The following is a 14,761-nucleotide window of genomic DNA, read 5'->3' on the forward strand; positions in this document are numbered from 1 at the left end:
AGTAAACCTTTACAATTGTTTCTTCATTTCTTCTTCTACATGTCACAGCTTCTGTGTTTATACGTTTTTGGTATAAAGTAATGTGAATGGCGTGCAGTTGAGACGCTTAGCCACAAATCCAAATTTAGAGGCATTCAGCCGATTTGATCTTTTTTTTATTCCAAAGCTGGTTTTTACGCTACCCGGTAGTTAAAAACTATATTTGTGTTTTGAAACTGAATATAACGAGTATCTTGAAACAATCCCAAAAGAATAAAAGGTAGAAGTATCTACTATGTTTCGCGGCAGGCTTCGCTGAGTTTTAATTCAAAATCTTGAAGACTATACTTACTTCATTATTGACTGATAGAACGACAGACAATCTTCAGACGATACATTTGTATACCCTCGAAAGACAAAAGACTAATTGCGTCAACCTACTGAGTGATTCGTTTCAAGGACGTTCAGCCAAATTCTATGATTGGCCATGACCCCCCCCCCCTTAGAACTAATTCTTGTCTTGGAGAAATGAATGTTGATGAAGATTTGAAAGGCAACAGATAAAATCTGTCTCCATATATCTTGACACCTGACAGATTAACATTTGTTTAGTTCTTTACGTTAGGTTTTGAAGCGGTTTTTAAATAATCAAAGTCTACACACAAAACCACTAGAAGATAATATATGTGTGTATGTGGGATAGATATCACATGTTCAAATCGGATACTATTCTGCTCAGTCCATTTATAAATATTATTCAATGACTCTGTTTCTTTTTTTCGTTATCTACGCTCAACAAAAATCCATAGAATTGCATCCCTATCATCATACTAAGTGTTACATATACAGGGTGAAACAATCATCAGGGTGATGCATCAGATAACTTCTGAAAAGCTTTGTGCTCAAAATATTCAATGAATGCGGTAAAATGCCCATAAATAACTAAAGCTAAACTTCTTTATAAGGTATATATGATAATTTATTGCTACTTGGTAATTTTGTTTACGACATTTCACAAAGTAATGGCGACGAAGTTCATGATAACGTTAAAATTATTAAATTAAATTTAAAAAATCTGTTAAGAAATAACTATTTTATGGAAGATATCATCGGAAAAAATCATCAATTTTATTTAACTTATTAAATAATTACAAACTAATTATTTTCTAAATTAAATGTTCTATATGTCCCCCATGTCGGAAAAAATATTGCCGTCGTCTTCGTTCTAATGGTTCTCGCTCTTTCTAGGATTCCTGGTATAGTCTTAACGTGTCTGTTACTTTCTTCTTTCCGTTGTAAATCTTCAATTGTATCAATTGGGCGTGTGTATATTAAAGTTTTTAGGTGTCAAAGATGAAAATCAATCCGATTCAAGTATATTGACCTAGGTGGCCAAACTAGAAGTCCAGCACATCCAATCCACGGATTTCCGAATTGTCTGTTCAAAAATGCACGTACATTAACGCTAAAGTACGGAGGAGCTACATCATGCATAAACTATATACGATTTCTTGTGACAACACGCACGTCCTCCAATAATTCAATCAACTCATTCTGGATGATATTTAAATAATTGTAATTATTCAGTTTTTGTGGCAGAAATACAGAAGCAATTTATTTATTTCTAACGTTAAACCATTATAATTATATAACACATTTGACAATTAATTCAACACCAATAAACCCTGCCCATACATTCAACGAGAAGTTTTGCTGATGCCTAGATCGCATTGTTGAATGAACGGTTTCCTCTGTCCATTCGTGTTCATTGTGAAAATTTATTATGATATGAAGAAATGGTCACAAGCACGTTTTTCTAACTTTAGGGTACAAAAATCAAGTCTGATCATGAAGTCTTACATATGTTTTCTTTTGGTACATTTTATTTGTAAAACTGTGCATTCAAAGAGCATCACCAGGGTTGCAATTTGCATAGACATACATCAGATCCATGTCCATCATCTCTTGAAAAGAACATGTTTTCCACAACACTACCAATTATAAATCGATCTTATAAACGTGTTAATTTGGTCATGTTTTCATGCATTACACATTTAAGCTTTAATAGCCATTTCCAGTGTTGCATTATTTTACAGTAACAGTTGATTGACAGCAAATACTGTTACATTATTTACTTCTCATGTGTTCAATTCAATATTTCTATATTGTTATTAATTTAACAATTATACAAGATTGTATGACACGCGTCACTAGTCCTATTTTTTCTGACAATATGCTTCTTCATGTATAAAATTAATTAAAAATTATAAGACAAAAATATAAAAAATATTTAATTAATTTTACATTTATGCATACACACACATTTTTAAATTTTCACATCAACTGAGTCGCACACGCGTTGGTTCCCGCATGTTTTAGATTTTACTTAACGTTTGATGCTGTGTTCCAGAAACTCACTCATGGAATTTTTATTAATTTGTAATGGATTTTATTTTTTCTGGTAATTGATTTATATATCTTACACCCATCTGAGATACAAGATGTTAATTAAGCTGTAGCCTGTGTTAAGCAATATCCGCGCCCTGAAACGAAAGACATTATTGTATCAAGCACATAGTGTAGGCAATGTCAGTAATTTTAGCCCCTTAAAGGATTTTCTACACTACTCTCGGTAAGTTAAATTATTAATTATGAACAGTATTTATTTGTATTATGAATAATAATTGAAAATACGAAGATTATTTTTATGTTTAATACGGAACCCTCCATAACATACTTATTTCTTAAAAAATTTAAAAAATTATTCTTCGAAAGGAAAAATTCTTTAAATGAAATGGTCGCCATTTTGAAAATATTAAAATTGTTCAAAAACATTTCTTTTCTGACATAATACCTTCTGACATGTACCTGTTTTCTAAGTTTTGTAACAATCGTAAAGATGAAGTAATATTTTAGTAAAAACATTGGCTTATAGCTGCTATAAACAAACTATTCTTCATTTTAGCTTAGAATCGCTTACAACATCTGAAAATTTATAGCCAGGCCAACCTTTTTGTTACACTCTGTATTTAATTGAAGCTTAATGAATATTTTAAGTATATAATAAGTTTGTTTCCGAGATATCATGCAAAAAACACATACAGAAATGAAATTTTCTAGCCTCTCAAATGATACAACGGGGTATCAATGAAATCTATGAAATATGATATGATAATTTAATCATGAATGGGCTGTCTGTGAAGTTATTCTATAATTTTCCCATTGTCATAATTTTTACCAATAAACTAATGTAAAAACGTTAGGAAACCATCTGAAGTCTACTTCATGGAAAACCCAAAACTACTTCTTTACACTGTTTTTCATCACATGTTGATTTAGTAGCTTGTATCCCCGGCATTGTTTTGTGATACAGTTTTTCGCTTTTAATAACTCTCTAATTTGGAGGATTCTGAAGGCATCAACTCACAATTTGGAATAATGTAATGGATCTTTTGCTTTTGTAGGTTTTTACTTTCGTTTACTGAAATAAACAAAAAAACGTAAATGTCACCATCTTTTTAGGATGAACCTATTTTGAGGTTTGATTCTATTAGGCTTTGTGTCTTACTAACAAAGCCCTTTAATTTGAAGTACAACTCGCTCTAAGCTGGCATTTGAATTTCCCAAACGTACTCTAAGGGACGTCGCTCTGACGAGACGAAAACCTGAAAGTCACTTGTAAATGGGAATCTATAGCATATTATTCTAAAACTTATATGGTGTACTTCTATAAGTAATTGTTCGAAGCTGGATGCCCGGTTCCAGACTTATGAGTTATATTTAACCTTACCTTTGTAAACTTACTGTAGTACACCATAAAGAATCCAAAAACATTTAGCGGCATTATACTTATTTACATTAAATGAATGCAAATAAAATAGCCTTGGTTCTTTGTCAAGAGTTTGTTATTGGCAAAAGATTATTTGAAAGGTTAATAGGATTTGTAAACATTTGCCATCGTTGTATCTTAGAACATTTGTATAACGATGGAAAATGTTCGACGTCCTATTATCCTATCAAGACCATCCTATTTTACTACAACTATATTTTTAATCCATCCGTTCTGAAATATTCAGCTAAGTCTTTGTTGATAGTACTGATGTTATTCTCTGTATGTATTTTTTCTAAGTGGGAGATAAAAAAGGATTTTGGAAGCTGTGCATTAAACCTATTAAACAGACTGAAAACAAATAGGACATTGTTGTCTAAAACGTACGTAGCACTACGTTGAAACAAATCTTGTTGAGTGCTAGCTGGAAACTAGCTTTTGATATAAAGACGGAATAAGTGCATCTACTGTTCATTCCTTTGTAAAGGAGTTTAAGACCCTTGTATTTTTCCTCTTACAAATGTCCTAGCTCTATTTAAAAGTAGTTCAACTATGAACTTGGTTTCATTGTTTATTTACTTACAGCCTGTTCTCTGTACGCCCATACTAATTCTTTTGTTTAATACATAATAGTGCATTGTGTATGTTTTATTTTGTTAGTATATTACTTAACGAAATTAAACGTTCAATATGTAGGGCAACTGTAATCTTAAATAGATAAAACATGAAACACCCTTTAAATAAGTTTTTCTTTACTTACATATGTTTCATCAGTTACGCTATGATCACGGTTAATGTCAAGTAACTGTAAACAGTTAAATTATTAAAAGAAAGTATTTAATATATATATGATGTAACTTTTTTTTGTGAACCTTAAATTTTGTAACAGAGAGTAAGAGTTAGATTTTATTAACTTTGGCAGACAGGCCTGATCAACCTGGAAACTCCTTATCAGCTGGGTAATAAACAAGCTGCAGCTCCTGCTGGCCAAACAACAATTGACTCCTACTTTCCTGTTGGACTTTGTTACTTACTGACAGGCTTTACGTGGCTTAACCTCTCTCTCTCATGGCGATAGTTTGAAGATTGTTCAGTTGGAAATTGAGTCTCCACGAGGTTATCTATAATGTCTTTACCTACATTGCCCCCTTCCTGGCCCATTACTGGATTGTTGCCAAGGTGAGGTATTTTAATATTCTTTTAAGTCAAATAATGTGTGCTACCAATAAATTATAAATACTTTTGAATCCAGATACTTGTAATTAATTTTTCTTTTCTCAACCAACCAGAGTTGAAGAAATTAGTGAAATTAAGAAGCAGAAATTACTTCAGCCTTTATTAATTTGTAAGTTGTATTCATAAATAGAAATCCTTTCAGATTGTAAATATTAACATAGTGTTTTAATGGTTCATATTTTCTTAGATCCAAACATATGTTGTTACAATGGTTAGAACTTTTATTTTAAATAATGCATTTGAAATTACAACAAAATGTACTTTAGGTAATAAATAGTGTTGTGTGGCCTATAAGTTAAAAATTATCCGTTAGTCTGTTTTATGTTTTTAAATTCAGAATAATAAATTTTGGTAATTTATGCTACGTGCTTTGTCAAAATGTAAGTAAGAAAAGGCATTTGTAGAATAGGAAAAAAAATATATTAAAAGATGTTTTTCAAGTGAATTTTCTTTTAAAGCTTATTTAGTTAATAATTTATTGTTGGAATTTAATTAACTATATCTCATTCTATTGACTACTGTAGATTGAGTAATTGATTAATAGTTAATTGCTGGTTAAATTTACATTACAAACCGATTATATATCTCTAAAAATACTTCATGATAAGATTATTTCACGGAATATTTAGGGTTCATTGTTATTATTGTTAACATAAAATTTTACGTGCTATTCTGAAGCAACTATTATACATCTTTTAGTATCAAATATTTTTGTAGATTCTATTGTCTGAATTGTGCTCAGGGATTTGTTCGGGAGCGGTTTGTTGTGTGCCTCCACATAGGTCTGCGTACCACTACCCACCCAGTGCCCGTGCCGTACCTGCTACTGTGCCTTCCTCCCTGACCGTGAGCCCTTACGGAGGCGAATGGTTGTGATCTACGTACTGATAAGTAGAACTTTTATTGTTATACAGGCCAATTGACGGATTACCTCAAAATAATAAGGATTAAATTGGTACCAGTAATTTATAGGCCTAGGCTAACTAACTTGCCTCCAGTGAAATTGACTTTACCTCGGACTTGCGACATCACTGCGGTTACCTCCAAGAACTTCAGCGCATCGCGTAGTTGAATAATTACTTATAAATATTTTTTTTTATTTGATAAATATTGATGCTTAATGTGCTTTGTGTAAATATATTCTAGTTTATGTAAGTATTGTTTGATTGATATCTATGGGAAAAATACCAGAAGTACTAATGGCCGGCCAAGGTAATGTTGTTTAGTGTTTATTTACTGGTGTTTAGGGTATATTGTGTTGTTAAATCTAAGGGTTACCTGTACCCTCAGACTGTTGAGATCCAAATACAGAAATGGTAATCAAACCTTTTTCCATTATATGAAATGTAAAATTACATAGTTTTAGTAAATATCTCATTTGATAAATGATTCTTGTGCAATAAAAAAGGCTCTTTTCAACTCGTTTGGGTTTTCATTATCAGCCTGTGTAACTTGTCATATCTGGCAGAATGAGTATTAAGTGATTAGATTTAATCCAAACAACAGGCTCTTAGAATTTTTCTAAATTTAATGATTACATTGAATGAGTTTAACTTTCTTACATGTTTTACTCACTTTCTGTGTCGAGCACAGGCAATGTCCTTTGAATAGTGAAAATATTTCATAAATTTCACCAAGTCCGAGGTAAAGTCAATTTCACTGGAGGCAAGTTAGTTAGCCTAGGCCTATAAATTACTGGTACCAATTTAATCTTTATTATTTTGAGGTAATCCGTCAATTGGTCTGTATAACAATAAAAGTTCTACTTATCAGTACGTAGATCACAACCATACATGTCTTACACTTTTCTTAGATTTACCTTGTATTTAACCCACTCTTACTTTGGTTGGTTACAAGGTCATTAATTTTACAACATCATTCAGTAACGGGTCTTTTCCTTGTTCTGACTCCGTTCTCCTACCAAACTACTACTGGAAACAAGATGGCGCCCTCGGATAGTACCGTTAACAGTTAACTCTACTACGCCGTTAACTTGTGAAAACCACACCTACCCTTCCCACCCCCTAGACTGAGCAAACTGGGACCGCTACAATATATATATATATATATATATAAAATCGTCAAATATTTAGGACTTTGCCCGAGAGACATGTACTTAAATACTTTCTTTTAATTATTTAATTTTTTTATATATTATGTATATGTATATAAATTTTAATTTGTTCTTGTACTAGTTTTTGTGTACTCATTTACCATGTAATTAACATATTATTCGAATTTGCTTTGTAATTTAAATACATGTACAATTCTTCTTTAGAACTTCATATTTTACAATTTTCTTACTATCAATAATTTTGAAGTTCTCATATTTGACTAAACTTTTATAATTTTGATTAATTTATCCTCTACTAAATTTGATTTTATTCTTGTTATATTATTCTATTTTATAGCTTTATGTTGTTTAACTTCTTGAATTGGAAATTTCTACTCCTCTGGCCATGTTATTCGTGTCGGCAAATAAAATTATGTTTAAACAGTACTTTGTGTAATTATTTTTAAATTTATATTATTCACATTTAAATTCTATGGGTAAAATATGTACACTAATAATAGAAATGTTCAATCGAAAAGAATAAGTATAATGGTAAAAACCCTATCAAAGGATAGTAAGTATTTAATTTTGTTTTGTCGTTTATAATGGTCTCAATTTAAAGTATGCTCTTGTACTGTAATATCCACAATAAAAATAAAAATCAAATAAATCACGTACTTTTAAAAACTGAATGTACAAAAAAAATATATTACAGCCATAATGATGGTTTAATGATGGCTAAAATATTAATAAGGGCGTTTTACTATCAGAACATAATTATAGGGTGTCATAAATAGTTTATTTACATTTGTTTTAAACATATACTTGCCTGATACTTGTTAGGAATATTTTCTTTCATAGTATATATTACCATTCATTTATATTGAACAATTCCACATGTTTGAAATATTTTATAAGAACTAAAACCACGTAAAAACTGAAGCGGAGAATTAAATTCGTATCTATAACAAGATTCTAATAACACTAGTTGGCAAAACGTATTGCATGTCGTACCATTTCTTAGAATATGTCCATTAAACAAATTGAAAAGCTTAGATGTATTATAATTTGTTACTATATAGAGCATTTCAGAACCTTTTAATATATTTTAATCAATTTTACCAAAATATTAAATAATTGCATACATTTATTATTTTTTTAGTTTAATGACGAATATGATGCAGATGCGAATACTTTTGTTTCAAATTTCTGTTTCTTTCTTCTGTACTGTATATACTCAATTTTTTACAATGTAAATACAACTATGAGTATCTGTATAACTTTAAAGTAAACAGTCGCTCGCACAAAGTAGATAAAAATAGTTCCCGGAACAGTTTCTATGTCTATTTTTACACTTACGCTTATTTCTTCTGCCTGTGATTTAACGCGAGAGTTAATATGTTTGACAAGGGACCTCGAAGTAAATTACTTGACAGATTACCGAGGAAAGCGTTATGATTATTCGCGAAGAGTTATTCTTTAAAATAGCGGTTCTGTTGGTGTAGGATCACTTTATTTTTGAGTATGTTGGCAGATATAGTGTATCATAATGTGTCAACGATGTTGGTATATCATTGCTCCACTCAAACAGATTTGTTGGACACCGAGCCAAGGGTGACTGGGAGAATGGGAACATTGTTAGACTTTGATGTTATATTTAGTAGAGGTCGGCCGAAATTTTAATAGATTCTCTTTCTTTAGTAGTTCACTCTCAACCTTTTCCTACTTGTAGAATCTGTGATAATTTGTATTTTTTCCCACACACATAACTGTAGCACGGTGGGACTAATAATATATATTTATTAGTTATGTACTGTATCCTCTGGTGGAGATACTCCATCACAAATAAATTTATAGTCTTGTCATAATAGTAATTGTTTTTTCATTACTTTAACTTATCTCGTAGTAATCTTCAATTTACAATGTGATTTCTGTACAAACTGAACTCAATTATTAAATGTTACTTTGTAACATTGTAGTAAATGTAGTTTTGGTAAGAGCACATTTCAGAATAAATTTTGAACTCTAAAACCATTTTGCAATTCCTGAATTTAGCTTTAATTGGTGCATTAAAAAAACTTCTTATTAAAATTAACTAAAACTACTTACACCTTTATATTGGGTTTTTTGTACGGTTCACCGAAAATCCTATTAAGAAACAAATTACAAATCGTATTAGATTTTTTAATATAGTTAAAAATGTTATTATTTTGTTACAACAGATTTACTTTTCGTATTAAATCCTATTAAGAAACAAATTACTAATCGCATTATATTTGTTAATATGGTTTAAAATGTTATTATTTTGTTACAACAAATTTACTTCTTAGTTACTAAAAACTTTTAGTGCAGTTTATTGATATTTAAAATTTAACACAGTAATGATATATATGCATTTTTTTTAAGTTTAAACAATTAACCTTAAGTTTAGATTGGTTCAAAGTTCTAATAAAATGTACATAGCCAGAAACTGGGGTCTTCTTTCAATCCGGATCTAACTCTGCGTACAAGGCTAAACTACTCTAGGCAGTAACTAGAACTCTCCAGTAGTTTTGTTGTATCAATACACCACATATTACCAACTAGGTTTCCTATTGGTCAACCAGTTACTTCAGGGATTACTTGTTTTAACATTATGTCAATGTTACATTTCATATTAATTAAACTAAACTTAATATATATATAATAATTTTATGTTAAACTTTCCAAATTTTATAAAACAATGTAATATCGTAACTCTTGTCATATACGGTAAATAACATTGAGTATCTACTGTGATATTACAACAAATTTTGTTTTCAGAGGATCTAAGTAACTGCCTGCTATGCTAAACAAATCGGAACTGATGTGTTTTAACTAAGTATGTATGTGTAGGGTTGTTTCACGCTGGTTTAAAAACTTTTCTTTATTTAAATAATATATAAAACTTATCTTAAATTGTTAAAATTATTATTTTAACGTGATATTATTTCTGGTTAAATTCCAATATCTTGTCCGTAAAACTTTAAAAGATTTTTAAGCTATAATAAATACTGAAATAGAAATTAAAACTAATCAGTCTTTATGATTGTTTGAGCAAGATTCGAATGTTGTTCTAGTTTATGAACAGTTAGTTCTGTTACTGATTACAGTTAATTTTGGAATGAAACTGACAGCAAAAGAACGGAAACACATCCGGCTATCAGTAACATTATCATTATGAATAATAAACTCTACCAGAAAACACATAAGAAAAAGTGATGCCATATAACGGTATATAACATTGTCGTGCTCTATACAGGCTTATAACTTAAAACAAATTACATTAATACAAATTCTTATAGTTTTAGATAGTTTGATTTATAGTGGCAAATAAGTGTGATTCTTTGTTGTAATTGACTGTCACGGAATAAACTAGTTAATATCAAAGTGATAAAAAGTTGCATATTTTGAAAATATGCGCGGGGTTTAAATATTAATTTAGTTCGTGACAGAAGAACATGTAGCAAATTTAGAAGTAAAAATTAAATTGTTCCTTGGATAAAATATTTAAGTCAAAAACTAAATGATGGCTGTAAGAATAACCAATTTGATATTAAATTATTATCAGAGTGGTCAAGGATACTCTTTAGCATAATGAAAATTGATATTATTATAGAAAAAACTGAGCAAATATTGGGGAAAAAATGTAACCTTAGGACTCTGTGGAAATCGGTGAGATAGTTTTATATTCATTACTTTAGACTTGACGCTTCTAACCATCATGTATATAGATTATTTCCAACCCAAAACAACATGTAGATTCTTTTGATTAAGTTTTTAAAGTTAACGAAATGGCTGCGTTTGGTTTCACAAGTAAAGGAGTCTCAATCCATGTGAAACGTTTATAACAACTCTTTTTCTCGTGGTTAAAGGTTCAAGAGGCTAATAAAGGATACTGGGAATCCCAATACTCTAGATACTTCCTGAGGCTGCGAGGTCGGATAGACCAAAGCTTTTAGAGAGTGGAAAGCTTCCAAGGCCAGGAATACTTCTTACATAACCACCACATGATTAAGACTTCCAAGGTCCAGGAACTTCGAAATCCGAGATGTTATAGAAATTGGAATTTTTTGAGATAAAGACCTACTGCAGGTCAAAAGGATGAACCTTCAGCTTGACTTCGAATCATTCCAGAATCGTTCCTAGAGCTACGAACCCCGATAAACGGTATAGAGGAACAAATCTTCAGGTGACAAAGGTTTCCTGAAGGCGGGAATCCCAACGTTAGAAATCTTATTAAGGCTGGGAACTACCATAGCTGTAGACCATAAGATCAGGGACGCAAACAACCGGAGATCTGAGGTAGAGAGCCCTTAAACCGGAAGTAGACATATGTTGAAGATTAAAGAGGCTCAGAGCATCTCTTGACAAATAAACGTTAATTTTAGCATTGAGCTAGCTGCCAATGATGAAAACTCGCATAATAAATTACAACGTTTCAAAAAACGTTTAGAGTCCGGGAGCTTTTAGAGGGCTTGATGGATTTCAATGTCGTATGTATTCCTAGGTTAAAGTCTTACAGGGAGCGAAATATACGTCAAACTCGTCCAGAAGGTAGAAGTTTTTAAAATGTAGGAGTACGATTACGCAGGAAGCTAGATATAGGAATCTCCCTTATAAAGGTCGTGAATTCCCAGAGATTGAGGGTTTTTAATGGAAGAGAGTTGAATTGAATGAAATGAAAAATCAACCCCCTCTAAATTCCTGTATTTTGTAACTCCTGTGTTGGAAATTAGAGAGAGATAATCATACCATGGTCATCCTAATACCCAGTAGGCTGTATAATAAGTCTTGTGTTACCATAGACAACATTGTTCCTGAAATGGACCACTGTATATTCAGAAACCAAATCTTTCATATTTAATTTAAATTATGTTGTTATTGTACGTAAATATATCACGTTTTTCTAGGTGAATTTCAGAAAAAAAGTTCAGACATTTACTAAATAACATTTACACTTGGATATTTTTTTACAATTAATATAGTATTAAACGTAAAAGAGAAAGATTTTCGCTAGTACAAAATTGTTGATCACAACAAAGCAGGTCGGGTTTAACGACAACTAACAAAGCAGTAAAATATGGAAGTAAAGTGGCCTTTTTACAACCGCAGTAAAAATATCGTGGAAAGTAAATTTTAGCGTTTAAATGTAGATAACTCTTCTTTAACTAATATTAGACTAATAAATTGTGCCCCAATCCTAAAACTTGTTTATTTCATTATTGTCTAAATATTGTTCAAACTTAATGCACCATTTCTTCTCATTTTTTATTTCAGTGACAATATGGATATATGTTTTATATATTTTAAAAACAATTACCATTTTAAGACAAAATAAACGTTAATTTTAGCATTGAGCTAGCTGCCAATGATGAAAACTCGCATAATAAATTACAACGCTTTAATATAATGCACGTCGATGTATTATTTCTAACTAAAGACTATACATGCAAATGTTACCTGATACAAACTGTTTATAAATTTGGTAGCATTTTTTAAAATATTGACAGCAAACTGTAACGTGATATAGATGTTTTTTACAAAGTAATCTTACACAGGTTCGTGTTTTGTGTTTAGTTCCTTATTATTTTTGAAATCTGAAAACATGTAATTTTTTGTTACTTTAACATGCAATTTTGAGTTTCTTTAAGGATTGTTGGTCGTAAGCCTTTAGTTTAAAACTGTTCATAGTTTTGTGAAATGTACATATTTAGTGCTTTATTCTCTCATTTTTTGTTTCCACATGCAACTTATTGGTCTGTCCACTTGTAAGTGAGTAAATCACATTTGCTACTTCTTCCCGAATGTTCCGTTCTGTTTTCCTACTTTTTGTAATTTTCATTGGGAAATGCTTACATTACTTTACTCGTTCCTTCCTATTTTTGGTCTCCAATGCTGAAGATGTACCGTATTGGGAAAATGTATTGGTTATATAATTGTGTTGTGATTGTTAGATATGAAAATAGTGGCTTCAACATTTAGCATGATTCTTTCCTATTACATCAACAACAGAAATGTTGTTGACAAATGTACATACTTCTGGCTGTGACATTGGCAGCAGTATTCACCATGAAGCGAAGGTAACCATATTAGTTCCTGGCAATAACTTCTTGGCTACTTGAGTCAAGTTTTGTGCCAAACTCAGCTAACGCATTGCTTGCTTATGCTATTATTCAGTTTGCACGTTCACTTTATATACTGATATGTTTGAAACTACATTTCCCTTGTTTTACCAAATAGTTGTTAATGTAAGTCTTGAGATATATGTTTAGTTCGTCGCTGTTTGTTGTTGTACTGTAACTGATTTAGTATGTTTTTTAAAGTTTAGTTGTTTATGACTTTTTCATGAAGGAGTTTGTTTTAAATATTCTGTTATTCGTTATAACTTTGTTTATATACTGGCATAACTTATTTCTGTCTTGGCACAGAAAAAGTACAACCGTGTAAGTGCAAGCAAGGACCTTTGTCTTTGGTAAAGCTGATGCTCTCTTTGGTAGTATGATACAGTGTATCCTTGAGCCTTACCTTTACTGTAAATAGGTTAAAATAAACTAAACAGCTACGACTTCGAGTTCCAAATGTTACAACGAGATATAAAAGTGTAGTTTGAAATTCTGCAATCAACTCATCAACGGCAGCTGAGGTATCAGGATCATATGTCTGAATTTCCGACATTAAAAATAAACCTGTGACGAAATCTGACAGGATGTATTTTTAGCATTCGATCTAAATGCGAGGCAAGTAGGAACAGAGACTACGGTCAGGTGTATGATTTACAGAAGACAGCTGTGCGGGCGGGCCGGGACCGTCTCCAACTGCGAACCGTTAATTTGTGATATTTTTGAAACTATTGGTACATATTTACTGGACAAAAACTCTAATTTAACGCATATCCAGTAACCCGCTACTTCTTCAGGTGTACGGACTGCAAGAGTCAGAACCAAATTTTAGACCTAAGCATGCATAGGTATTTATTAGGCGAGTATAACGCCGTTAAACTAACCTCATACGGACATCCGAACCGAAAATGGCGGCTGTTCATAGATGGCTGCAATTTTTAGTTAAACTATGTAAATAATAAACTACTTTTGCTTGGATCATTATCATTTTATTCTTAGTTTTTTCCATTGTAACGTTTTGCCTGTATATAAACTAGTTAAATTACCATGACCTTCATTGTGTTTATATAATTGTAATTCAAGCCATATTTGAACTGCTGCCACGTCCGGCTCGGTTATCCGTTTGAGGTTATGTTTGCTACATTGTACTGTAATAATAAATAATTCTAATTTGATGTGATTTTTTAGACACCTTGTTTGTAAAGGATGCTTCAGGTCACCGGTGCAGTAATTATAGCTGAAAAATCGTTTCAAACGCCTTAATTCTTGATGAAAGTCCATCACGTAAGGAAATACCGCTGACGTGTTCTTTCATGAGAATACTATTAATACATTTGCTCACTAGTTGTTACAAATAAAATCGTAGACTGCTTAGCTCGTATATTGATTGCCTAGCAGGTGATCTCTAGAGGTGCCACGAGCGATTAGGTTAAGTTTATCGCAGTTGCCACGTGAGTGCGCTCTTTGACACGTTTGACACCCGCCTGGCAGCCGAGCTAGTGTCTCGTCTCAGTGCCGCGCTGC

This window comes from Homalodisca vitripennis, unplaced genomic scaffold (assembly GCF_021130785.1).
Source record: "Homalodisca vitripennis isolate AUS2020 unplaced genomic scaffold, UT_GWSS_2.1 ScUCBcl_899;HRSCAF=3819, whole genome shotgun sequence".
NCBI classification, from domain to species: Eukaryota; Metazoa; Arthropoda; class Insecta; order Hemiptera; family Cicadellidae; genus Homalodisca; species Homalodisca vitripennis.